Below are 27,167 nucleotides of genomic sequence, written 5' to 3' on the forward strand. Positions count from 1 at the left end.
GTACGATAGGGTGCCAGATAGTATCAGTCGTCCTGTGTATTGACTCTTGAGGCGACTGTTCTCAGAAAAGTCGACTGCAATAAGTGATCCTTTACCACGGTCTATTCCACTCCCTGACTTGACCCCTCTGAACCTTTTTGTCTCGGGGGAGAGGCGCAGTCTTGTTTAGAGAACCCCTGTTGATTCAAAAGAGGATCTGATTGCCCGAATAGTAGCAGCAGCAATTAAGGACACTCCTGCAGTTTTTGACTGTGTTAGACAGAACACGATCCAATGCTGTAGCCTTTGTTTACAAGTCAATGGAAGCATTTTTAAGTAACTTGGTAATAAAGAATTAAGAATTGTTTGTGTTACCTTTCGTGTACCTTAAGTAAGATCTGATGTCCTTGCACAATGGTGCCTCGCAGGAAACCACATTAGAAAAAGTGCTTTCAATGTCCCATGCAGCGTCACAGAATGCATTAGCTTAATTTTCAGCCAGAGAAAACTCCTATCGGTTTAAAAAATCCTTAGAGGAAAATATGACAGAGAATAATATTTGTTTTGGTGTCCCGTGCAAACTCCCCGAGTTGCTCGGTTTAAATAATTTTCTCTGTGTATAGCTGTCGAAGTGACAGCGGAAAGTAACCTTGATACTAAACAGAGAATAAAAGTATTGTCTGAAACTAAAACGAGGACAGCAACAGTAAACAGAGAGAGTCGTTTTAAGTTACTTTATTAAACATACAGAAATGGCTAATTTGATGTGTCAATTAGCCTGTTAAAAGCTGTGCCTGAACTTTCTTTTTATTTATTAAAATTACCGCCATCCATTAGCAGTATTGGACAGGTACAGTTCTGGGGCTACAATGTAATCTTCTTCGATGTGTCCCTGGTTTTATACTGGAGCTTTCCATTTCTTCTACTTGCCGTCATTTTCCTTTATCCCCACTTTCTGCTGTGTCCTTCAAAGACACGTTATTTAGAGAACGTAACAACATCTCTCGGTTATTTAAACTTATATTGTTATTTTTGATAGGCAATACAATGATAAAACATTGTGGAAAGTTATTTATATTTATTTTATAATTTGTAAACAAAATCTTGTTTTCAACAGTTCCTTTAATGCATTGTTCTTTGATGATTTCTTCTGGTTGTTCATCAGGCCTGTAAACTCCGATAATTAACTACCGAAATACGCTGAGATATTCAACGCCGTACATTAGCTACGATTTGCTTGTTATCAGTTGGCTTGATTTTGCTTCAAGAATTTCCATATTACGTTCTGAAATTTTATTTGTGTGTATACAAATCTTCTTCGCCTTCCACTAAGCAACAGCCACCTGCACACAATTATATTTCTGTTAATTTTTGTATGTGGAGTATTTGCTATTTTCTGTTGTTGGATGATTTAATCTAAGCAAGGCGTTTCAAAGTTTTTGCCCGAAACGTCTAATAGAGCACGGCATAAGGGGCAACTTATGTTGGAAACAATATCTTCACTGTCGCTTTCGCCTTTATCAACGTAGCTTTCCACAACCTTGGACTCCGTCACATACCTTATACGCCACAATCACGCAACGGCTTCGAGACAGGGTATTTCACCGTCAGCAGGCGTGACAGTATTGCTCCAAAGAGACGGCGCACACACGAATCCGAAGAGTCCGTACTGTATCATGTTGAAGAGAACCCGTCACCGAATAGAGGAGCAGTTTCTTTGGCTATTAACGAGAGGAACTGTAAAACAAGTGATGTAAAGATGAGTGGCGCATAATCACTTCCTTATAAAGCGGTCGCGTGTTTTCAAATGCTTGTAGCTCGGAAACGGTCTGTTTCCGAACAATTTCCAATTCGAAATATTACCCACTTACTCCCCTCTACAAGTCCTAGAAGTATGTAATGGGAATTTACGAGCACCCTGTGGGTAAACTGTGTTTACTCGATCCTAAGTCGTTTCAACATGTAGAAATAGCGCATCTGGAGGACATTCAAACTGCTTTTATTTCTCTGCTAACTTTTTGCCCACGGTTTCAACTGAATATGCAGTTGTCACACATATTTAACTTCAAATACATTTAACATGTTTCACATATATTTGTACACATATTATGTAGGTATCCCTAGTGAAGTCTCCTGCAGTTTCCTGACGAAACGTAATTCTAAGTAGTACGCAAACTGATGTGGACAGTGGTTCAACTTTATAGGTGGGAAAGTGGAAAGAAACACTTATTTACATTTACAACATAGCATTCGCTCACTTTTTCATTTTGCTTGTTGCAAGAGTTTGCGTTTGCATTTAAATGGAAAGTGAAGGAATTTTTAAAAGTGTTAGATTCACTTTTTTCCTTTCCGTTCAATCTGACCGGTAGACACCCGTTTCTTTTGACACTTATCTGCGACAGTAACTTTTTGTCACTTCAAGAAAAAACGCTGTCACTGGCAATTTTCTGATTCTCCGCTGTTTTAGAACAAGCGACTCTAGAATGGACATTAAATGTATCTGTAGTACCCAGTCGTGTGGCGTGATCTCTGACAAAATTATTAGCTTGCTTCACTGCTAATTCTCGCGACCTGGTTGACGCACTGAACAACATAAATAAGAAACGGACTGCGCTTCACACTTCGGCTACAGAGTTTTATTTTTATTTTTATTTTATTTTTATAGCAAGTGAGACGTCCGTCAAGGCTGGTAGAAATTACTTCAGGCGTTACAGAGATATACGACGGCCAGTGTGGCCGAGCGGTTCTAGACGCTTCAGTCTGAAACCGTGCGACCGCTACGGTCGCAGGTTCGAATCATGCCTCGGGCATGGATGCGTGTGATGTCCTTCGGTTGGTTGGGTTCAAGTAGTTCTAAGTTCTAGGGGACTGATGACCTAAGATGTTAAGTCCCATAGTTCTCAGAGCCATTTGAACCATTTTACAGAGATATGTTGACATGTTATTGGCTTTGTGTTCCAACGCTCCCCCACACCGAAGGGTGAAACGTCGTCGGGACTCTAACCAAAGAGTCTAGTGACCCTTAAAACGATGGATTCGACAATAATATTGGTCCTTATCGAATATTTTTACATGTTAAAGCTCCTTACGACCATCCCCAACGCCGGGGGTGGTAATAGGATTGTATTATCGCTGTACCCCTACAGTATTTTCATACAAATAGTTCTACAAACATTACACGTTCCCGTGTTACGCTTCTTTGTCATACCCTTATCATTCCCACCCTCACCCCTATGAAAGGTAGGTGGTTCTTACCCCAACAGCGCTTCTGTGATTTAGGAGGAGATTAGGAACGTTCGTACATCCGTACAATGATTTTTATAAACACTGGTTTATGAGGAGACGGGGACGGTACATACATATATCCGTACACTGATTTTTATGAAGACTGGTGCAGGAGGGGATGGGGAACGTCCGTACATACATACATAATGCAATGATCCTTGTAAATATGTAGGTTAATTTTTCATTACAGTCATGTATTTATGGATGACTGATACTTAAACCCAATGAACCGCATATTTGCGCCTGCTGCAAATACTGTAGCGGATATTTATACAATGGAAATTATTGCAACCATGGTCTTAAGTCATAAACAAGGTATTATTTTCTTTCTACAGACAGGCGATGAGTTTGGAACGCTGTACAAAAGCAGCTGTCACCCTACACCGCATCGGTTCAAAAACTTACCGAACTTCTTTTTTACTTAGCAACGAAGTGCTGTAGTGACATGTCGTTGGCAGAATAAAAACACTTTTTCTCGTGTTTCTGCCTTTTTCAGTGTAAGGTAGTGTAATAGGTTGGGTTGGTTTGGGGGAGGAGACCAGACAGCGAGGTCATCGGTCACATCGGATTCGGGAAGGAAAGGGAAGGAAGTCGGCCGTGCGCTTTCAATGGAACCATCCCGGCATTTGCCTGGAGCGATTTAGGGAAATCACGGAAAACATAAAAAAGGATGGCCGGACGTGGGATTGAACCTTCATCCTGCCAGTGTGCTAACCACTGCGCCACCTCGCTCGGTCTGGTAGTGTAATAACTTAACGATTTATCGAACATCGGATGTGCGAAAGCAAAGATCCAAAGTGAAATTCACCATGAAAGTGGAGGAAATAATTACGGAAATATTTTAACATTTCAAGCAAGCTTAGGGAGATAGTCTCTTGTTTGAACGTACCGTTAAGAATTGTTCTTCCGATTCAAAAGCGCTCGTCAATTAGTTGGAGACGATCAACTCGTTGCTCTTGTATATATATATTGCTGATACTGAGTTGTATTGCTTTTCTTCCTCTTATACACCACCGCAATTCAGTGATTCTATACATTTTTTTAATCTGCTTTACTCTACAGATCTACAGTGACACGAGCCGTATATCATTTTCAGTTTATGTGCTGTTTAGCGATGCGACATGACTACGCAAGTTTTCTTTATGCTGCACAACATATTCGTTAATATTTTTATGTTAAGTCCCTCGTTTCCTTTTTGTATAAATCCTTGTAATACATAGAATAAACATAACGTGTACGTAAAGACTGCTATGTGAGGGTAAGAGCGTGGTAGACGATCTGTGGTCGTCAGTCCGACAATACTCACTGATTCAGACAGTGTGCATTGCAGAGACGAAATGGTTGCTGGACTTAACTCGCTGATGTGGTGGAAAGGTTGTATCTGGAGTGCAAGCGTAACCGGGAGATTACAGTGACTGCTTCCAGCCAGCATGTGTCCAGAGGAAGCAGTATGAAGTATTGCAGTTGACAATTCGATTATACTCACGTCACACTGAATGTAACAGCTTTTTTCTAACATTTATGGGCATACTGTGCCATGGTCACCAACGCATTGTAGCAGGAAGCGCTAGAACACATCGTTCAAGGCGTACAGCTAAGTGATCTTAAAAACTTCGAATTGTCAGAAAACTCTCGCTCAGCAAAACTACAGTTTCACTTTCTTTTTTGAGTGTATTTCCGTTTTAAAGGATTTACCAAATCACTCTTTTTAGATATATCTAATTTGACAGTAAATACTTAGGAAGCCTGTAACACTTACGAGTATATCGATTAAAACTTGGTTTATATTATGTAACTGTGTATCTGCAACTATGGAGTGTGTATTCTTTCTTACTTAAAGTCCTTGAGCTATGCAAAAAAATTAGAGTTATGTAATGCATATATGAAAAAAACCGAAGGGTATGTTAAAATGATAAATTATTATAATACGTGTATGTTCATAAAAAGAAAATGTTTATTGAAAGCTGGTTCATGCTTAGAACATTTGTATTTGTAACATGTAAAAGCTGTAGCGAAGTCCAACCGCATTGGAAATGGAATGGCGCAATATAAAAGGTGGTTTTGCCGGTCTAATTGCGCGGCTCCTTGGTATGAACGGTACGCAGTATGTGGTTAGCCGTAGCACGGTACACTTCGACGGTGCTAAGAGAGCCAATTGGAAGCTGCTATGTAAGGATTTGCCTCGGATGTGGACCCACCTATTATTTGGTACGCTCGACATAAAGGAACGGCTGTAATGTTGAAAATCCGACGCCAAGAAGAGATTTTACAAGAATTCGAACAGCAAGAGCCGTGAGTACAGTTAGCAGCCATGTCGCTTGCCACCAATCTTCGCCATTGCTTCACTGACTTCATACTTTCAGTAATGTATATGGACATGGACCTGTAAATTTACGTGTGGTTTTAACAATAATCACAACTTCATAAATCCGTGTCCGGAACCATACTTTCTATCCTGATCACGAACCTATGCAGGATCTTCACCTAAGTGCTACTACAACCGAGTATCCTGATTTAAATGAACAATTCTTGCATTCAAGAGTCTAAAAGTGAATTTTTATCTAATATAAAAGGGGTAGTAAAAGGTAAAACCACAAAAGTGAATTTGGATAGGCTTTTGCTAAAGTATCCTTAATTGACACAAAATCTAGTTTTCTAGGATTACAGTGCAATATTGGGTAAATGTTACTTTCTAGAATACCTCCTTCACAGGTGAGAAAAAGGCAAATAAGTGAAGCTCATTTTCAAAAATAATGTAGTTTTGGTTCCTTTTTTGAAGATAATTGAGCCCAATGTTGAATTTTATTGTTTTGCAAAGTGAATTAAGGACTACTCCAAGTGAAGTGAATGATTAGCCCACTTGATTAGTCTTTTCTACTGTAATAATTAGAGAGCATCGAATAGTGAAACTATACTAGTTTATGGCTCCCCATCATATTCTCCCACCTATTATACAGAAAACTGAACTATTGCTGTTGCTAAGGAAAACTGATATATGTAGAGGAGTTTAAACATTGTATTTGTGATATTATTCGCCTTTATTTGTTTTCTGTCTTTCTTTCCATGTCATTTAAGATAAAAGCCCCTCATGTTCAAATTTAGTTCTATATTTCTTGCAGTAACATTTCAGTAATTTATTAAGTAATGATCTTGAGTGTAGCTATCGTTATTATGAGGTTGGTGCAGATTTGATTCCTATAATTCACTGGTGTGTGGGTTATTGGTAACTGCTGCTACACACAGTTCAGAGTGCAATGTGTCAGTTTGTATCCTGTGTGCTAGTTAAAGGAAAATACGATCGAAAGTAACTTCATTAACCATTATTCAATGTTCTTAAACATGTTGTTCAACTGCTCTTCCAAGTCCTTTGCTGTCTCTGACAGAATTACAATGTCGTCGGCAAACCTCAAAGTTTTTATTTCTTCTCCATGGATTTCAATACCTACTATAAATTTTTCTTTTGTTTCCTTTACTGCTTGGTCAATATACAGATTGAATAGCATCGGGGAAAGGCTACAACACTGTCTCACTCCCTTCCCAACCACAGCTTCCCTTTCATGTCCCTCGACTCTTATGACTGCCATCTGGTGTCTGTACAAATTGTAAATAGCCTTTTGCTCCCTGCATTTTACCCGTGACATCTTGTGGGGCGGCGGGATGGGATAAAATGTTATTATAAAATTTTGTAGAATGTAGAAACACTGCTTTTCCCGGCCGTTTAACCATATGTGGGGCGGTGGGTGGAATAATATTTGTTGTTTAGTATGTTCCTATTATTTATGCTGTCTTTTGCCGTTCTCAACACTGGCTCTCTAACTACAACATTGGCAACCAGAAAGTGATTAGCAAAACGTGAAGCCTGTAATTAGAATTCCTAGTGCCCACTTCATCTGAGAAACACACTTATAGCTGCAGCTTATAGCTCTGAGAAATTAGGAGATTGTCTAGGATTCATAATCAAAACGATTTTCTAAAAATTCTCTGTATTCTGAAAGTCACAGATGAAAATAAAAAGAAAAATCCACACAATCTAACAGAGCCGTTCAGAGTCTAATGCGCTGATGTAACTATAACTGTCCAAATTAAATGTTTGAATGAATGCTCGCCATAATTTGATGATAAGGTTCATCAAACGTCACGCTAAAATAATGGTAGAATGTCTGTCCCGTGGCGCCACGTGAAAATACGACATACGCAAACTGAAGACAGATAATTAAAGTCATCCCAGAATTAACACTTCACTTGAAAATGATTTCATGGTTGCGCGTAACCTGAGTAACTTAATACGGCATCCGAGGCCGTTTGTAGCAATGACACCGACGCGACGCGACTCCCGACACAGATGGTGTACGATTCAGCGTCTGGAGAGAACTGGGGCCTTGCTTCCTTGCGCAGCGTTCTTGTATATAAAGCCGCGGTGCGGACGGCTAAGGGAACGCCTGATCAAATCGGCTCTCCCGACTAGCCGCTGGGCTAGTAATGCACCACTTTAAGTTACTGAATAAATCATCGCTTCCTTTGCTGATGGCAGATGAAGCTCTCAATTTAAATGCGCAATCAGCACACATGTAAGAAATCATAATAAAAGGCTGATGTGGCTAAGTCAATTATTATAGGCGAGAGAATTAATTTAATTACTCTACACGCAGTAGACGAGCTCTGAACTTGCCCTTTGGAGATACGCTATCGCTATAGTTATACAGTTATTAAATTGAAACTTCTCACATCTTTATGATTATAGCGGATCTCCATTCTACTTAAATTTAAACATCCTAGCCTTATTTATTAGCCTACTTAATCTATCTTGCTTTCTTAATTTTTAAGACAAAAACCAGAAAAAATTGAATTTCAACTAAAATCTTCATTTGTGAGATCCAAAGTACTGTTTCTATTAAATTATTATGAAAAAGTAATCTAAATATAAATTTATAAGTCTCTAGCTCTTTTCTGTTGCGCCAATGATTTTTACAGAAAAACGTCAAAATTTCGAAAATGGTTAAAGTTATTGAACTGACATTCAACACATATTGATTTAGTATTACTCCTGACATGCTAGAACCGTTCACAGGTTATTTACTTGATTTTTAAAGTATTGCGCAACATTTATGACGTCAGAGCTAGTTACAGCGGACTGGCTGGCACACAATGGAAAGATTGATGTGAATTTATTAAGGCGTGAGTAGGCTGCTTCCCTACAACCTTCAGAATTTGAAACAGAGTATTCCAGTCAACATTGTCAAAAGCTTTCTCTAAGTCTACAAATGCTAGAAATGTAGGTTTACCTTTCCTTAATCTTTCTTCTAAGATAAGTCGTAGGGGCAGTATTGCCTCACGTGTTCCAACATTTCTACGGAATCCAAACTGATCTTCCCCGAGGTCGTCTTCTACCAGTTTTTCCATTTGTCTGTAAAGAATTCGCGTTAGTATTTTGACTCTGTGACTTATTAAACTGATAGGTCGGTAATTTTCACATCTGTCAACACCTGCTTTCTTTGGAATTGAATATTTCTCGAAGTCTGAGGACTTTCGCCTGTCTCATACATTTTGCTCACCAGGTGGTAGAGTTTTGTCAGGACTGGCTCTCCCAAGGCTGTCAGTAGTTCTAATGTAATGCTGTCTACTCCCGGGGCCTTCTTTCGACTTAGGTCTTTCAGTGCTCTGTCAAACTCTTCACGCAGTATCATATCTCCCATTTCATCTTCACCTACATCCTCTTCCATTTCCGTGATATTGTCCTCAAGAACATCGCCCCTGTATAGACCCTCTATATACTCCATCCACCTTTCTGCTTTCCCTTCTTTGATTAAAACTGGGTTTCCATCTGAGCTCTTGATATTTATGCAAGTGGTTCTCTTTTCTCCAAAGGTCTCTTTAATTTTCCTGTAGGCAGTATCTATCTTACCCCTCGTGAGATAAGCCTCTAAATCCTTACATTTGTCCTCTATCCATCCCTGCTTAGCCATTTTGCACTTCCTGGCGATCTCACTTTTGAGACATTTGTATTCCTTTTTGCCTGCTTCACTTACTGCATTTTTATATTTTCTCCTTTCATCAATTAAATTCAGTATCTGTTCTGTTACCCAAGGATTTCTACTAGCCCTCGTCTTTTTACCTACCTGATCCTCTGCTGCCTTCACTATTTCATTCCTCAAAGCTACCCATTCTCCTTCTACTGTATTCTTTCCCTCATTCCTGTCAATAGTTCCCTTGTGCTCTCCCTGAAACTCTCTACAACCTCTGGTTCTTTCAGTTTATCCAGGTCCCATCTCCTTAAATTCCCACCTTTTTGTATTTTCTTCAGTTTTAATCTACAGTTCATAACCAATAGATTGTGGTCAGAGTACACATCTGCCCCTGGAAGTGACTTAAAATTTAAAACCTGGTTCCTAAATCCCTGTCTTACCATTATATAATCTATCTGATACCTTCTAGTATCTCCAGGATTCTTCCACGTATACAACCTTCTTTCATGATTCTTGAACCAAGTGTTAGCTATGATTAAGTTATGTTCTGTGAAAAATTCTACCAGACGGCTTCCTCTTTCATTTCTTAGCCCCAATCCATATTCACCTACTACGTTTGCTTCTCTTACTTTTCCTACTGTCGAATTCCAGTCACCCATGACTATTAAATTTTCGTCTCCCTTCACTACCTGAATAATTTCTTTTATCTCATCATACATTTCATCAATTTCTTCATCATCTGCAGAGCTAGTTGGCATATAAACTTGTACTACTGCAGTAGGCATGGGCTTCGTGTCTATCTTGGCCACAATAATGCGTTCGCTATGCTGTTTGTAGTAGCTTACCCGCGCTCCTATTTTTTTATTCATTATTAAACCTACTCCTGCATTACCAGTATTTGATTTTGTGTTTATAACCCTGTATTCACCTGACCAATAGTCTTGTTCCTCCTGCCACCGAATAGTAATATTAGTAATATTCGTGAAATTCCTGTGTTGCATTTTATAAAATTGTCGACCATTGGAAGCCGAAACTTCTAGCAATTCAGGATACGGCACGTTATTTGTGACAGGTGGAAGGTTCAAAAAGCGTGAGTAGTTTAAAAGTGACAGATGGTCGGGGTGAAAAGTTGGGTTTACCTTCTGAGACTTGTATTTTATTTCCCTAAGGTCGTTTGTGAACTTAGTCTATTCACTTATTTCTGATCTTTATTTTGGTTGTGTGGCGGCGGTAAAAATTAATGTAAGGTTATTTAACTTTAGTTTTTGAAGGTTGTAATGTTTGGTAGTCTTGTACGATTTTTGAAAACCATTTTTAGATACTTCCAGAAAGCGATGACAAACGTCTCCAGCCCACAGGTCCGTTAGTCAGCTCGCCGCAATTGAAATAAAATGTTCTGACTCTCTAATGCAAAAGAGTGAGGAAATACGACAATAAAAAAGTCTACTGCTGTTTAACTGATCAGTATATTCAGTTTGAATTCCACTCGAACATGCATCAGTATTGAAAATAATTTAAGCTTGTCTTATCGTACTCACCACTCGACACAGTTCAGAGACGATTTCTACTCTCTGTTTCCACTTACGAAAAATTAAATGCTCGCATTAAAAACGGAAGCTCGGACACTCGGCCCGCGAATTTCTACACAGAAGAGCCAAAGAAACTGGTACACCTGCCTAATATCGTGTAGGGCCCCCTCGAGCAGCAGAAGTGCCGTTACACGACGTGGCATGGACTCGACTAATTTCTCAAATAGTGCTGGAGGGAACTGACACCATGAATCCTGCAGGGCTGTCCTGAAATCCGTAACAGAACGAGGTTGGAGATCTCTTCTGAACAGCACTTCGCCAGGCATCCCAGATATGCTCAGTAATGTTCATGTCTGGGGAGTTTGGCGGTCAACGGAAGTGTTTAAACTCAAAACAATGTTTCTGGAGCCACTCAGTAGCAATTCTGGACGTGTGGCGTGGACTAGGCGGTTTTTTAGGTTGGAGGGTCTCGGGAAAACTCAAAACGGGCTTCAAACACAAAGGATGCAGGCTGAACACAGGAAGAACATAGATACAGGATCCATTGGTATAACAGTTGTAAATTGTCGTAGCTGTGTTGGGAAAGTACCAGAGCTCCAAGCGCTAATAGAAAGCACTGATGCTCAAATCGTTATAGGTACTGAAAGCTGGCTAAAGCCGGATAGAAGCTCAGCAGAAATTTTTGCGAAGCACCTAACGGTGTTCCGAAAAGATAGGCTAAACACGGTTGGCGGTGGCGTGTTTGTTGTTGTTAGAAGTAGTTGTCGCAAAATTGAAGTAGATACTTCCTGTGAGTTAGTATGGGCAGAGGTCACTGTTGGCAACAGGAATGAAATAATAATTGGATCCTTTTACCGACCTCCCAGTTCAGATGATAGAGTTGTTGAAAGGTTCAAAGAAAACTTGAATTTTATTTCAAACACGTACCCGACACATACGATAATAGTTGGTGGTGACTTTAATTTACCCTCGATATGTTGGCTAAAATACATGTTTAATTCCGTAGGTACGCATAAAATATCATCCGAAATTGTGCTAAACGCATTCTCTGAAAATTATCTCGAGCAGTTAGTTCATGAACCCACGAGAATAGTTAACGGTTGTGAAAACACACTTGACCTCTTAGCAACAAATAATAATAACCAGCGTCAAAACCGATATAGGGATTAGTGAACACAGGGTTGTCGTAGCGAGACTGAATATTGTAATCCCCAAATCCTCGAAAAATAAGCGAAAAATATACCTATTCAATATAGCAGATAAAAATTCACTTGAAGCCTTCTTGAGAGATAATCTCTACTCATTCCAAATTAATAAGTGTAGACCAGATGTGGCTTAAATTCAAAGAAATAGTATCGGCAGCAATTGAGAGGTTTATATCAAATAAACCAACAAACGACGGAGCTGATCTCCTAGGTACACAAAACGGGTTAGAACACTGTTGCAGAAACAACGAAATAAACATGCCAAATTTAAACAGACGCAAAATCCCGAAGATTGGTGATCCTTTACAGAAGCTCGAAACTTAGCGCGGAGTTAAATGCGAGACGCCTATACCAGTTTCCACAACGAAACTTTGTCTCGAAACCTGGCATAAAATCCAAAGAGATTCTGGTCGTATGTGAAGTATGGTAGCAGCAAGAAACAATCAATGCCTTCTCTGCACGATAGCAATGGAGATACTATCGAAGACAGTGCTGCCAAAGCAGAGTTACTAAACGCAGCCTTCCGAAAATGCCTTCACAAAAGAAGACGAAGTAAATATTCCAGAATTCGAATCGAGAACAGCTGCCAGCATGAGTGACGTAGAAGTAAATGTCCTCAGAGTAGTGAAGCAACTCAAATCACTTAATAAAAGCAAGTCTTCTGGTACAGACTGTATACCAATTAGGTTCCCTTCGGAGTATGCTGATGCAATAGCTCCATACTTAACAATCATACACAACCGTTCCCTCGACGAAAGATCCGTACCCAAAGACTGGAAAGTTGAACAGGTCACACCAATATGCAAGAAAAGTAGTAAGAGTAATCCACTAAATTACAGGCCCATATCTTTAACGTTGATATGCAGCAGGATTTTAGAACATATATTTTGTTCGAATATTATGAATTACCTCGAAGAAAACTGTCTATTGACACACAGTCAACATGGGTTTAGACAATATCGTTCCTGTGAAACGCAACTAGCTCTTTATTCATATGAAGTGTTGAGTGCTACGGACAAGGGATTTCAGATCGACTCCGCATTCCTGGATTTCCGGAAGGCTTTTGACACTGTACCACACAAGCAGCTCGTAGTAAAGTCTCAGTTATGAGACTGGATTTGTGATTTCCTGTCAGAGAGGTCACAGTTCGTAGTAATTGACGGAAAGTCATCGAGTAAAACAGAAGTGATTTCAGGCGTTCCCGAAGGTAGTGTTATAGGCCCTTTGCTGTTCATTATCTATATAAACGATTTGGGAGACAATCTGAGAATCCGTCTTCGGTTGTTTGCAGATGACGATGTCGTTTGTCGACAAATAAAGTCTTCAGAAGATCAAAACAAACTGCAAAACGGTTTAGAAAAAATATCGAATGGTGCGAAAAGTGACAATTGACCCTAAATAACGAAAAGTGTGATGTCATCCACATGAGCGCTAAAAGGAACTCGTTAAACTTCGGTTACACGATAAATCAGTATAATCTAAAAGCCGTAAATTCAATTAAATACCTAGGTATTACAATTACGAACAACTTAAACTGGAAAAAAAACACATAGAAACTACGCTTGTCCGTCCTCTTTTAGAATACTGCTGTGCGGTGTGGGATCCTTACCAGGTAGCACTGACGGAGTACATCGAAAAAGTTCAAAGAATGGCAGCAAGTTTTGTATTATCGCGAAATATGGGAGACAGTGTCACAGAAATGATACAGGATTTGGGGTGGAAATCATTAAAAGAAAGGCGATTTTCGTTGCGACGGAATCTTCTCACGAAATTCCAATCACCAACTTTCTCCTCCGAATGCAAAAATATTTTGTTGACACCGACCTACATAGGGACGAACGATCACCACGATAAAATAAAGGAAATCAGAGCTCGTACGGAAAGATATAGGTGTTCATTCTTTCTGGGCGCTATACGAGATTTGAATAATAGAGAATTGTGAAGGTGGGCCGATGAACCCTCTACCAGGCACTTAAATGTGATGTGCGGAGTATCCATGTAGATGTAGATGTAGATGTGGGGTGTCGCATTGTCCTGTTGGAATTGACCAAGTCCGTCGGAATAAACAATGGACATGAATGGATGCAAGTGATAAGACAGGATGCTTACGTACGTGTCACCTGTCAGAATCGTATCTAGGCGTATCAGAGGTCCCGTGTCACTCCAACTTCACACGCCCTTCACCACTGCAAAGCCTCCACCAGCTTGTATAGTCCCCTTCTGACATGCAGGGTCCATGAATTCATGAGGTTGTCTCCATACCCGTAGATGTCCATCCGCTCGATTCAATTTGAATCGAAACTCGTCCAACCGAGCGACATGTTTCCAGTCGTCAATAGTGCAGTGTCGGTGTTAACGTGTCAGGTGAAGCGTAAAGTTGTGTGTCATGCAGTAATAAAGGGTACACGAGTGGGCCTTCGTCTCCGGAAGCGCATATTGGTGATGTTTCGTTGAATGGTTCGCACGCTGACACTTGTTGATGGCCCAGCAATGAAATTATGAAACGTCCCCTTAGAAAAGTTAATGAATTACTGTGCTGATAAAACTCTTACATTATTTGATTTTCAAACAGCTGAGCAGAACTGAACGTACTCAGACATTTCGCTCTTTACCTATTCTGATCAACACTAAAGTGACACACAATATTTTCAGCGTAACGCAATCTGACTTTCAATAATCCATACAAAAGAATGGTCCTAACATTAACCTATAACTTTCACAAATCACTTACCTCACAAAAATCTTCGTTACTCGAACTACTGCAATACAGCGAGCGCCATTACTGCCAGCTAAATAAAAGATTCAAACTACTGAAGGCACTAACTACTGATAGGCATAGTTAGCAAATGGAAGATTTTGATAGAGAACAAACGATGTATTTACCTTTATAATGTTCAAAAGTCATAATATACACTCCTGGAAATGGAAAAAAGAACACATTGACACCGGTGTGTCAGACCCACCATACTTGCTCCGGACACTGCGAGAGGGCTGTACAAGCAATGATCACACGCACGCCACAGCGGACACACCAGGAACCGCGGTGTTGGCCGTCGAATGGCGCTAGCTGCGCAGCATTTGTGCACCGCCGCCGTCAGTGTCAGCCAGTTTGCCGTGGCATACGGAGCTCCATCGCAGTCTTTAACACTGGTAGCATGCCGCGACAGCGTGGACGTGAACCGTATGTGCAGTTGACGGACTTTGAGCGAGGGCGTATAGTGGGCATGCGGGAGGCCGGGTGGACGTACCGCCGAATTGCTCAACACGTGGGGCGTGAGGTCTCCACAGTACATCGATGTTGTCGCCAGTGGTGGTCTCCACAGTACATCGATGTTGTCGCCAGTGGTCGGCGGAAGGTGCACGTGCCCGTCGACCTGGGACCGGACCGCAGCGACGCACGAATGCACGCCAAGACCATAGGATCCTACGCAGTGCCGTAGGGGACCGCACCGCCACTTCCCAGCAAATTAGGGACACTGTTGCTCCTGGGGTATCGGCGAGGACCATTCGCTGGGCTACGGTCCCGCACACCGTTAGGCCGTCTTCCGCTCACTCCCCAACATCGTGCAGCCCGCCTCCAGTGGTGTCGCGACAGGCGTGAATGGAGGGACGAATGGAGACGTGTCGTCTTCAGCGATGAGAGTCGCTTCTGCCTTGGTGCCAATGATGGTCGTATGCGTGTTTGGCGCCGTGCAGGTGAGCGCCACAATCAGGACTGCATACGACCGAGGCACACAGGGCCAACACCCGGCATCATGGTGTGGGGAGCGATCTCCTACACTGGCCGTACACCACTGGTGATCGTCGAGGGGACACTGAATAGTGCACGGTACATCCAAACCGTCATCGAACCCATCGTTCTACCATTCCTAGACCGACAAGGGAACTTGCTGTTCCAACAGGACAATGCACGTCCGCATGTATCCCGTGCCACCCAACGTCCTCTAGAAGGTGTAAGTCAACTACCCTGGCCAGCAAGATCTCCGGATCTGTCCCCCATTCAGCATGGTTGGGACTGGATGAAGCGTCGTCTCACGCGGTCTGCACGTCCAGCACGAACGCTGGTCCAACTGAGGCGCCAGGTGGAAATGGCATGGCAAGCCGTTCCACAGGACTACATCCAGCATCTCTACGATCGTCTCCATGGGAGAATAGCAGCCTGCATTGCTGCGAAAGGTGGATATACACTGTACTAGTGCCGACATTGTGCATGCTCTGTTGCCTGTGTCTATGTGCCTGTGGTTCTGTCAGTGTGATCTGACCCCAGGAATGTGTCAATAAAGTTTCCCCTTCCTGGGACAATGAATTCACGGTGTTCTTATTTCAATTTCCAGGAGTGTATATAGCACTTCATGACATCCTGTCTTACAAATGTACTGTCTCTGATGGACACACGTCCAGATCATCCGCTCTCAAAACTCCGCCATTTCTCTCCCCACATCCACCACTGCTGGCGGCTCACCTCCAACTGCGCAACGCTACGTGCTGTTAACAGCCAACTGCCCAACACTACAATAGCAAATTCCAACAATGCCACCCAGCCACAGACTGCACACAGCACAGCCAGAGCGCTACGTGGCGGTGGCGTTACCAATAGCCTACTTACAAAATATCGCCGTTGGTCCCGTTTTTTCAGGATCTTTTCCCTGCCGCAGCGGTGTCGGAGATTTGTTGTTTTACCGCATTCGTAATATCCACGCTACACTCCTGAAATAGTCCTACGGGAAAATTCCCACTTCACCGCTTCCTCCAAGATGCTGTGTGCCATCACTCGTGTGCCGACTATAACACCACGTTCAAACTCACTTAAATCTTGATACGCTGCTATTGTAGCAGCAGTAACCGATCTAACAACTGCGTCAGACTCTTGCTGTCTTATACAAGCGTTGACGACCGCAGCGCCGTATTTTTGCTGTTCACATGTGTCGGTATTATAATACACATGTATATATCAGTTTCTTTGGAATTTCAGTGGCATGCAGGTGGTATGCAACACAAAATACCGCGAACGAAACACGTGCTTTCCCGGGAAATTCTTAGTCCAAGTAAGCTTACTTTTACACAGTTTCACAAGCTATCGGCGATATATCATTCGACCGGAACACAGTAATGACAGTCATCTTCAAAGCTGTCCTTGACTTAAGAGGCCTCTGAAGCGGAGAAAATCCCTGGACAACCTGTAGCGAATAGTACCACCTCCCCGTATGACAGACAACTATCGAGTAACATCCCAGCTGGCCGGAGTGGCCGAGCGGTTGTAAGCGCTTCAGTCTGGACCGCTGCGGTCGCAGGTTCGAATGCTGCCTCGGGCATGGATGTGTGGGATGTCCTTAGGTTAGTTCGGTTTAAGTAGTTTTAAGTTCTAGGGGACTGGTGACCAGAGCAGGTAAGTCCCATAGTGCTCAGAGCCATTTGCACCATTTGACTAACATCCCAGGTGCAAACACCACGTTCTCTATATACTGAAAAAAAAAATGCATCACCAACAAGGACTAGTGCGAGCTAAACTCTAGTTGGTAGGCGTGTTTCTACATCTGAAAAATGATGTCTACTCAAATTTCGCCGTATACACATGACAGTGGCCCTAGTAGCGCCACTATGATGCAAATCAGTTTGGCTTAAAATACAGGCTGCAGCGGTCGTGAGCGTTACTTACCTTTGAGATCGGACGTGGTAAGACGATGTTAGTCAAGAATGACTTTAAGGTGACAAAGAAGCCATTGTCAGCACCTCACTCAGTTCGAACGAGGTCGTGTAACGGGATTGCGAGAAGCTGGATGTTCCTTCTGCCATACTGCAGGACTTGGCATCGCTATCGAGAGCAAAGACCATCGTGTCGGCATATGGCTCTGTTGCATAGTACTGCTTCTGTAGCAGCAGTTGGTACCACAGTGACACAACGAACTGTTACAGATCGTTTCCCTTAAAGACAGCTCTGAGCCAGACGACCTGTAGTATGCGTTCCACTGACCCCAAACCACCATTATTTGCGACTTCGGTGGTGTCAAGCGAGAGCTCATTGAAGGGCAGGGTGTGGTCCCCTGCGTTTTCTTATGTAAGCTGGTTCTGCCCCTGTGCCAATGATGGCCGTGTTTTGGTTATAAAGAGGACAGTTGAGAGCCTGCAAGCAACCTGTCTGCGTGATACACACACTGGACCTACACCTGGAGTTATGGTCTGCGGTGCGATTTCGTATGACAGCAGGAGCACTTTCGTGGTTATCTCATGCACTCTGACTGCAACTTTGTACGCCAATGTGGTGATTCGTCGTGCTGTGTTGCCATTCATGAACAGCATTCCAGGGGATGTTTTGTAACAGGGTTATGCTTGCCCACATATCGCTGTTGTAAACCCAGCATGCTCTACAGATAGTCGATATGTTGGCTTGGTCTGCTGGATCACAAGACATGTCTCCAATCCAGCACATATAGGACATCGTCGGACATTTCCAGTGTCATTCACAAACAACATTAAGTGTCTCTGTATTGACCGACCAAGGGGAACAGGTTGGAACTGCAACCCACAAACTGACATCCGGCACCTGCGCAGCACGATGTCGCGTTTGTATGGCTGCGTTCAACATTCTGCCCATTACACCGGTTATTAATGTACCAGCCTTTGCAATAGCTTATCTCGCGTTTACGTTAATCTGTGATCTTGCAATGTTAATCACTTAATATAGACAAATGTATTCCCGAAATTTCACTACTCAAAATGATAACTTTTGGTATTGCGATTTTTTTCCGTCAATGTATATGCTCGCTACGGACGTCGAACGAAGCAGTCGTTCCAAAATAGCTTCAATCTTAAGCAGCGGCGCATAGTCAGCGTCCTTTATGCCTAAAAAATTGTTGAATCGTTGTTATTTGAAGAGTAGCAACGATCCAAAGTTTTCTCTAAATAATTTATGTTCTATGACACCCTTACTCTGATCACTCTTAAAATTTGATCTCCAGAATTTTTCAAGGGGAACTGTGTAGGTTTCTGTAGACTACTGCCATGTGTTTTTATGATACCTGCATCTAATTCCAAAAGTAGAAACTTCCACTCGCCTCTTCGAATTTTACAGAAAGTGGATTTTCGAAGGAACTAATTGGTGAACAATGCTGAAATTCACAATATTTAACCTCTTTACAGTCTTACATAATCAGACCAAGTTCTGAAACAATATTTAAACATTTAATTTCGTATAAGTACATGGTGCAATATCTTTGTTAAGTTACCGTGCGTGGTGGCGCAGTGGTTAGTATCCTGGGCTCCCATCTGGGAGGGCGACGGTTCGCGTCCGCGTCCGGCTAGTCAGATTTAGGCTTTCCATGATTTCCTTAAGTAGCTCCAGGCAAATTCCGGAGAGATTCCTCTGAAAGGGCATGGCTGATTTCCTTCCCCATCCTTGACACAGTCCGAGCTTCTGCTCCGTCTCTAATGACCGCGATATAGACGGGATATTAAACTCAACTTCCCTCCTTCCTTCCTTCTTTGTTAGCGGCTCAAGGCATACGATAGGCTCTGATGTCTCGACCTTGGTCTAGCGACGAAGAAAAGTCAGTACTTCATGTGTCTCTCAGCACTTTTTTGCTTCCCCACAGGTTCATGTGGATTTATGTTGCGAAATACTAACATTTTGATCTCAATTCTTAATATTCAGCACGACTTGCAAGACTTTTTATAAGAACTGTGGGGCAGAGGGAGGTTTTCCCACTTCTCAAATGATTCAGGTAACTTTATCAAGAGCCTGATAGGAATAGGCCTATATGGGCTCAGTTTTTTTTAACGGTCTAGATTTAGTGAATTTATTGCATAGTCTTACAGTGAATAGATTTTACGGAGAATATGGATCAGAACGAAAACTAGGACATCCATATTTCATTACTCTCTCACATTCAGGAACCCACGGATCTGGAACACCTCAGAGAACTAGCAGAAGGGATGGAATGTAAGTTGGTTGTAGTCATCAGATTGCAAGACAGTAATCGATGATGCATGGGGTTTAACCGAAGTCTGTTACTTGTTGACTCACCAAAGAGTAAACTGAGTATCTACATCTACATAAATTCTGTGCGAATCTCTGTGAAATGCATGGCATCAAGTAATTGATGGTAATGAACTTCTTGAGTTAGGTAACCGCAAAGCAATACTCATCATAGATATCAAGCGTCGGGTTTACAACTACAATTTTGAGACAAATCTTCAGTAGACGGGGAAACGCCTCTACATCAAAAACGCATAGCAGCTTCGATCCAATATCATAACCAAATTTATAATTTTTTCCTGATGTCTGTGTAATGAAACCCTCTGATTTTATGTCTAAAGTTCATCCAAATATTATTACTGTTAATGGATTTCAACAAGACTGCGTGGGAGCATTTCCAAATAGAGACAACTTTTGTGGGGAGACATCTTCTTTTTCCTTCATCGTGACAACACGCCTGGCCACTCAGCTTTGCTACTTTATGAGTTTTGTGTCAAAAATCTATGGACTGTTCACCTCAAGGCAACACACTACCCAGATCTCTCACAATGACTTTTCGTTGTTTCCAAAATTAAAATCGACGCTGAAATGATGCCTTTTTTTACATCGTGGATGGTATTAAGAACAACTTGTCACGAGAACATTCCAAATTAAGTTCTTTAGGACAGAACAGTGTCTAAAAGCAACGCTATACAGTGTCTGTGTACAGAGGTGGAGGAGGGTACTTTGCAGTACAGGATGGTCCGTTGTGATCATTTTCGTACTCTGTGAGCAGATCCTTTTTGGAAGGAACAAAGGAGGATTAAGGTTTAATGCACAGATTAAGAACACTAAGACTCCACCAGTGGAGACCTCCCAAATACGAGCCCTGTGTGTTACCACCGCTCCACAGCGCTCGGTGCCCGTGTTGTTTGCACTTCTTGCGTTCAGTCGCTCCGTTCTTCAGGCTACTGTATTTGCGGTCACTAAGCATGACGTCCATTATCTAAGTCCTCTTTGCTCCCTGCCTTCTTCTCCTCTCCACATACCCTTCTAAAATAACTTTTTCAAATTCTTCCATCTTTTCTCAGTATGAGTACTGTCGAACTGTTGTCTACATTGAATTTCACCCAGTAACCGACCTTCTTCTCCCACTCCGCTCAGAACCTCTTCGTTTGTCATTCTATCCACCCACTTCATTTTTCACACTATCCGTCATGTCCACATTGCAAAAACCTCCCTCTGCTTCTCGTCGACCTTCCTCATGGTCAAGGTTTCGGTACTGTACAGTATCACGCTTCAGACAAAACACTTTATCAGCGTTTTCCTTATTCCCATGACCCATTCCTTAATCCGTATGTCTTCTAACATAATGCCAATTATGTCGTTGTTACTCTCAGTTTAATGTCTGTGCTACACTTCAAATTAGTCTTTATTCTCCTTTCTACATATTTAAAACCTTGCACATATTTGTTTCTCTCCATTCAGCAATACTTTTAAGCTTTTATAGACTCACCTATGGCGATTTAAGGGACAAATATTAATTATTATTCCCTTAATCTCCTCGGATGTTACCACAGATGACATATTAAAGATCCCATTTGCTCTGGGAATGCATTCACACGAAATGCCCAGTTGCTTTCACCGCCCTGAATGAAATGCATAGAATTCTAATGATTTGACCAACCTGTAGTCTTCTAAGGCTGTCCCCTCCACAGGCAGCAGCACTTACGTAGTAGATACGTTGTCTTGAGGCTGTAGTAGACCCTTAACGAGGAACTGATGTTACGTAATTAAATAGTTCGTTCACTTCTTCCCAGGGATGCCATTCGGATTTATTTTATCTGAGCACAGGAAACTGCAAGCTACAAACATTATTCACTGCATTTAACAAGTGAAGAATTATGAAAAAATTTACGAACTTTATCTTGTAAGACCATTGACTGATTGCATGTTACCGATTCTTAAGCTGTTCTAAACTCATTAATCTGCACAGAATTAAGATCGCACCAACCGCAACAGAAAACATGTCTGCCCACCATGACTGTCTCTTCAGGTCTAAAGCTTTAGTAAATTTATAGAAAACTGAAACGTAACTTTTCTCGCATGACACTACCTCTGTCCACCACGACTGCCCGTCCGGTCGCTTGGAATCTCTTTAGGCCGTGCTCCGAAGAAACCCAAGGAGCTTCGTCTGCCTTTTCGTTTAGCTTTTGTTTCTGGTTTGACATGTAATACTGACTTTCGAAATAAATAGGCGATAGGTTGCTATTTGGAAATACTTATTCCAGAATTTTAAGTAAGTTTAATGCACCGTCATTGAAATACTGATGAAAGAAAGTTACCAATTTGACGCGCAGCTTCCGAACATATTGCCAATCACAATGGTAGACTACAATTCTGGCGGTCTTTCCCACGAGAAAGAAACCATCTGTTACTCGTATCAAAGACCACTGATTACGTCGTACAGATAACGCTGCAACATCTAGTGCTCTGAGAAAGAACCTTATAGCTATATATGATGCCTTCTAAGGCGAGAAATAGCGTTTGGGATACGACGCAAAAAAAATTTAAAAAAATCGATTATTCAAAAATATGTCCATTGTTTATCGCACATCTTTCTGAAGAGTTTGATATGTATAACATGTATTTTCGAGGAAATGTAAGATATGTTATGTGGTCTGCAGTGTGCCGAAGTGCAATGGCACGTCTCTTCACACAGTATTCTTCTATCAAACGTCACTGTATTTGGCTCTGTCAAATTCAAACGTGTATATTTTGCAATAGAAGTCATCAAACCTATATCCAGGACAGTGGAAATTAAAATGTCCTGTGGTGCCTCTCCTGCTCCCATTCGGCCAGTTTGGCATCCTACCCAAACCCCCCCCCCCTCCTTTCCCATTAAAACTCACAATTAATACTGGGTGGGATTGTTTGTAACCGGGAGAATAAGAACGCTTTAAAATAAATAAATCAAGAGACAAGTGAGAGAGTACATTTTTTTCAGTCTTTAGGTTCCAGCACTTTTTTTTCTCTCTAATCTTCCTGCAGCTTTAAATGGTGTGCTTTACTTTCTGCGAAAGAATATATTTCCTCATCAAAGGTCGTCAAACATTTTGCTACATGAAAAAACAAAATGTTTCTGTCTAATACTTAAAAAGCTATTTATATGAATAGTACCCAAGAATGGTATGGTTTCTCGATCTGATTACGTCTGTTTTGTCTCTGCCTGTGAGATAAAACGAAATAAGCGTTTGTAATATTGCAGAAATTGTAACACATGCGAAATAAGCGAGATTGGTCTGTTTTATCTACCTTATTTACGTAACGAACACTGCAGAATATAATTCACGAAATACCTGTATCAAATATCTATTAGGCCTACTACAAGCAAACAGTTTTATATTAGGAAACAGTTTAACATTTCGTTCATATGCCCCAGCTTCTCAAGCATGACACCGATATGTAGTAGTAGCAGTACGAAATTTTACATGAATTTGGATTCGTCATATTCTTCCATATAATTTGTGTGTTGTCCCCGTTCCTTCTCCTACCTCATTCTAACAAACAATGTTGTCATTTACAATTCTGTAACTACACTCCTGGAAATTGAAATAAGAACACCGTGAATTCATTGTCCCAGGAAGGGGAAACTTTATTGACACATTCCTGGGGTCAGATACATCACATGATCACACTGACAGAACCACAGGCACATAGACACAGGCAACAGAGCATGCACAATGTCGGCACTAGTACAGTGTATATCCACTTTTCGCAGCAATGCAGGCTGCTATTCTCCCATGGAGACGATCGTAGAGATGCTGGATGTAGTCCTGTGGAACGGCTTGCCATGCCATTTCCACCTGGTGCCTCAGTTGGACCAGCGTTCGTGCTGGACGTGCAGACCGCGTGAGACGACGCTTCATCCAGTCCCAAACATGCTCAATGGGGGACAGATCCGGAGATCTTGCTGGCCAGGGTAGTTGACTTACACCTTCTAGAGGACGTTGGGTGGCACGGGATACATGCGGACGTGCATTGTCCTGTTGGAACAGCAAGTTCCCTTGTCGGTCTAGGAATGGTAGAACGATGGGTTCGATGACGGTTTGGATGTACCGTGCACTATTCAGTGTCCCCTCGACGATCACCAGTGGTGTACGGCCAGTGTAGGAGATCGCTCCCCACACCATGATGCCGGGTGTTGGCCCTGTGTGCCTCGGTCGTATGCAGTCCTGATTGTGGCGCTCACCTGCACGGCGCCAAACACGCATACGACCATCATTGGCACCAAGGCAGAAGCGACTCTCATCGCTGAAGACGACTCGTCTCCATTCGTCCCTCCATTCACGCCTGTCGCGACACCACTGGAGGCGGGCTGCACGATGTTGGGGCGTGAGCGGAAGACGGCCTAACGGTGTGCTGGACCGCAGCCCAGCTTCATGGAGACGGTTGCGAATGGTCCTCGCCGATACCCCAGGAGCAACAGTGTCCCTAATTTGCTGGGAAGTGGCGGTGCGGTCCCCTACGGCACTGCGTAGGATCCTACGGTCTTGGCGTGCATCCGTGCGTCGCTGCGGTCCGGTCCCAGGTCGACGGGCACGTGCACCTTCCGCCGACCACTGGCGACAACATCGATGTACTGTGGAGACCTCACGCCCCACGTGTTGAGCAATTCGGCGGTACGTCCACCCGGCCTCCCGCATGCCCACTATACGCCCTCGCTCAAAGTCCGTCAACTGCACATACGGTTCACGTCCACGCTGTCGCGGCATGCTACCAGTGTTAAAGACTGCGATGGAGCTCCGTATGCCACGGCAAATTGGCTGACACTGACGGCGGCGGTGCACAAATGCTGCGCAGCTAGCGCCATTCGACGGCCAACACCGCGGTTCCTGGTGTGTCCGCTGTGCCGTGCGTGTGATCATTGCTTGTACAGCCCTCTCGCAGTGTCCGGAACAAGTATGGTGGGTCTGACACACCCGTGTCAATGTGTTCTTTTTTCCATTTCCAGGAGTGTATTCATGCAATTGTCAAAACTTACTCTCCGGTTAACTTCACTAACCCCGCCAGAATGGTCGGTTCAGTTGCCCCGCGTTTATTCTCCGATTACTCGTTATTATATGTTCGTACAACGCGTTTTCCGGGCTTTCTGTAAATAGAACTTAAACGGCTACCAAATGGGAACCATACACTGACCCTTAATAGTACAGCGCTGTGGAAAATTTTTTCTGTCAGAATTTCATTTTCTCAGATTCATCAAGAATATGTAATCTTCCTTACCTGTTATTCCTGTTAGTCGCTTATGTCGACTCTAGTATTCTGAATCTATGGATTTCGATAGTGATTGTAACAACGCTTATCATTAACACAACCAATCAACCAGGTAAACGAACAGCAACTGGGATCCACCCGTTCGGGTTATTCGGCTCAGCTCGTATAGCCACTTCCCCTTTTGTCTGCGGGAAAGTTTTTTGCTACTAGATGCGACGGGAATCCACCTGGAAGAAAGGTCACGAACACTATGCACGAATTCAAAAATCAACTTAGAATGTGTTCAAAAATGTTCAAAATACGTTTCAAAATCATATGAACAGTCGATAGACCAACGTGCGCTGTGTGCTAGGTGTCTTGTGAACAAAGTTTTTTCTTTCAAGAATATCAATTTGGCGCCCCCTGAAATTGCCGCCGGTGGCAGATACCCCGGTTTGCCCCCTCCCCTAAATCAGGGCCTGCCTACTATCAAAACTACTGTAATAGATTACAGAATGGTAATGAACTAAGAAGCGGAAATAATGATAATAGTACAAAAGGACTACATCGGAAACGCTTTATAACAGAACTCACACTCGTGGTTTGTTTACTGTACAATTTTAGATTTGATTAGATTAGATTTACTTTCATTCTAACTGAAATTGTGAAGAGGTCCTCCAGGATGTAGAACATGTCAGAAAAACAACAATATATGACAAATATTAACAACTAAAACAAATAAGCTAATGTACCATTCCACAGGTCCCAAGTGGAATGGTCGTCATTTTTTAATGAACGCTATATGAAAGAGTCATTTTACAAACACTAATGCACTGAATTTAAAATAAAAAGTTTATTTATTTATTTATAAGGTAATAAACATGTAACACAACTACTATAATACTTATTTACAATGAACATATTACTGCACTGAAATTGTGCAGAAGTTATATTGTACTTTATATACAAATCACTTGGTTTTACTGAGAAATTCATCAATGGAGTAGAAAGAGTTGGCCACCAATAAATCCTTTAGGCTTCTCTTACACTGAATTTCATTGGTTGTTAAGCTTTTTGTGGCTGCTGGCAAGTTATTGAAAATATGTGTTCCTGAATAATGCACACCTTTTTGTACAAGACTAAGTGACTTTAAATCCTTGTGAAGATTGTTCTTTTTTCTAGTATTGATTCGATGAATTGAGCTGTTGGTTTGAAAAGGTGATAAATTTGTAATACAAATTTCATTAAGGAATAAATATATTGGTAAGGAGTAGTTAGTATCCATAGTTGCCTAAACAGGCTTATGCAGGATGTTCTTGAGTTTACACCACATATAACTCTTACTGCACGTTTTTGTGCCTGGAAAACTTTAGCTTGGCTTGATGAATTACCCCAAAAAATAATCCCATATGACATTATGGAATGAAAGAAAGCATAGCATGCCAGTTTTTTCATTTTTATATCTCCTATGGCTGTCAAAATTCGCACAGCATATAGAGATTTGTTAAGACGCTTCAGCAGTTCTGTGGTGTGCTCCTCCCAGTTGAATTTATTACCAAGCTGTAGTCCCAAAAATTTAACACTGTCCACTTCTTCTATCTTCTTGTCATCGTATGTTAGACATATACTCACGGGACATCCCTTACAAGTTCTGAACTGCATGTAGTGTGTGTGTGTGTTTTTTTTTTCAAAGCTTAGTGACAAAGAATTGGCTAGGAACCAGTGATCAACGTCCACAAATATTTTATTAGCTGATCTTTCTAAGATTACACTTGATTTGCTATTTATTACAATGTTTGTATCATCGGCAACCAAAACGAACTTGGCATCTGGTAATGTTACTGATGAAAGGTCACTGACATACACAAGAAAAAGTAAGGGCCCCAAAATGGAACCTTGTGGGACCCCACATGTAATTAGTTCCCAGCTGGATGATGCCTGATAGCTTGATACATGTCTCTTTTCTAATAACACCCTTTGTTTCCTGCCAGAGATATAAGAT

This window comes from Schistocerca americana, chromosome 1 (genome assembly GCF_021461395.2).
Source record: "Schistocerca americana isolate TAMUIC-IGC-003095 chromosome 1, iqSchAmer2.1, whole genome shotgun sequence".
NCBI classification, from domain to species: Eukaryota; Metazoa; Arthropoda; class Insecta; order Orthoptera; family Acrididae; genus Schistocerca; species Schistocerca americana.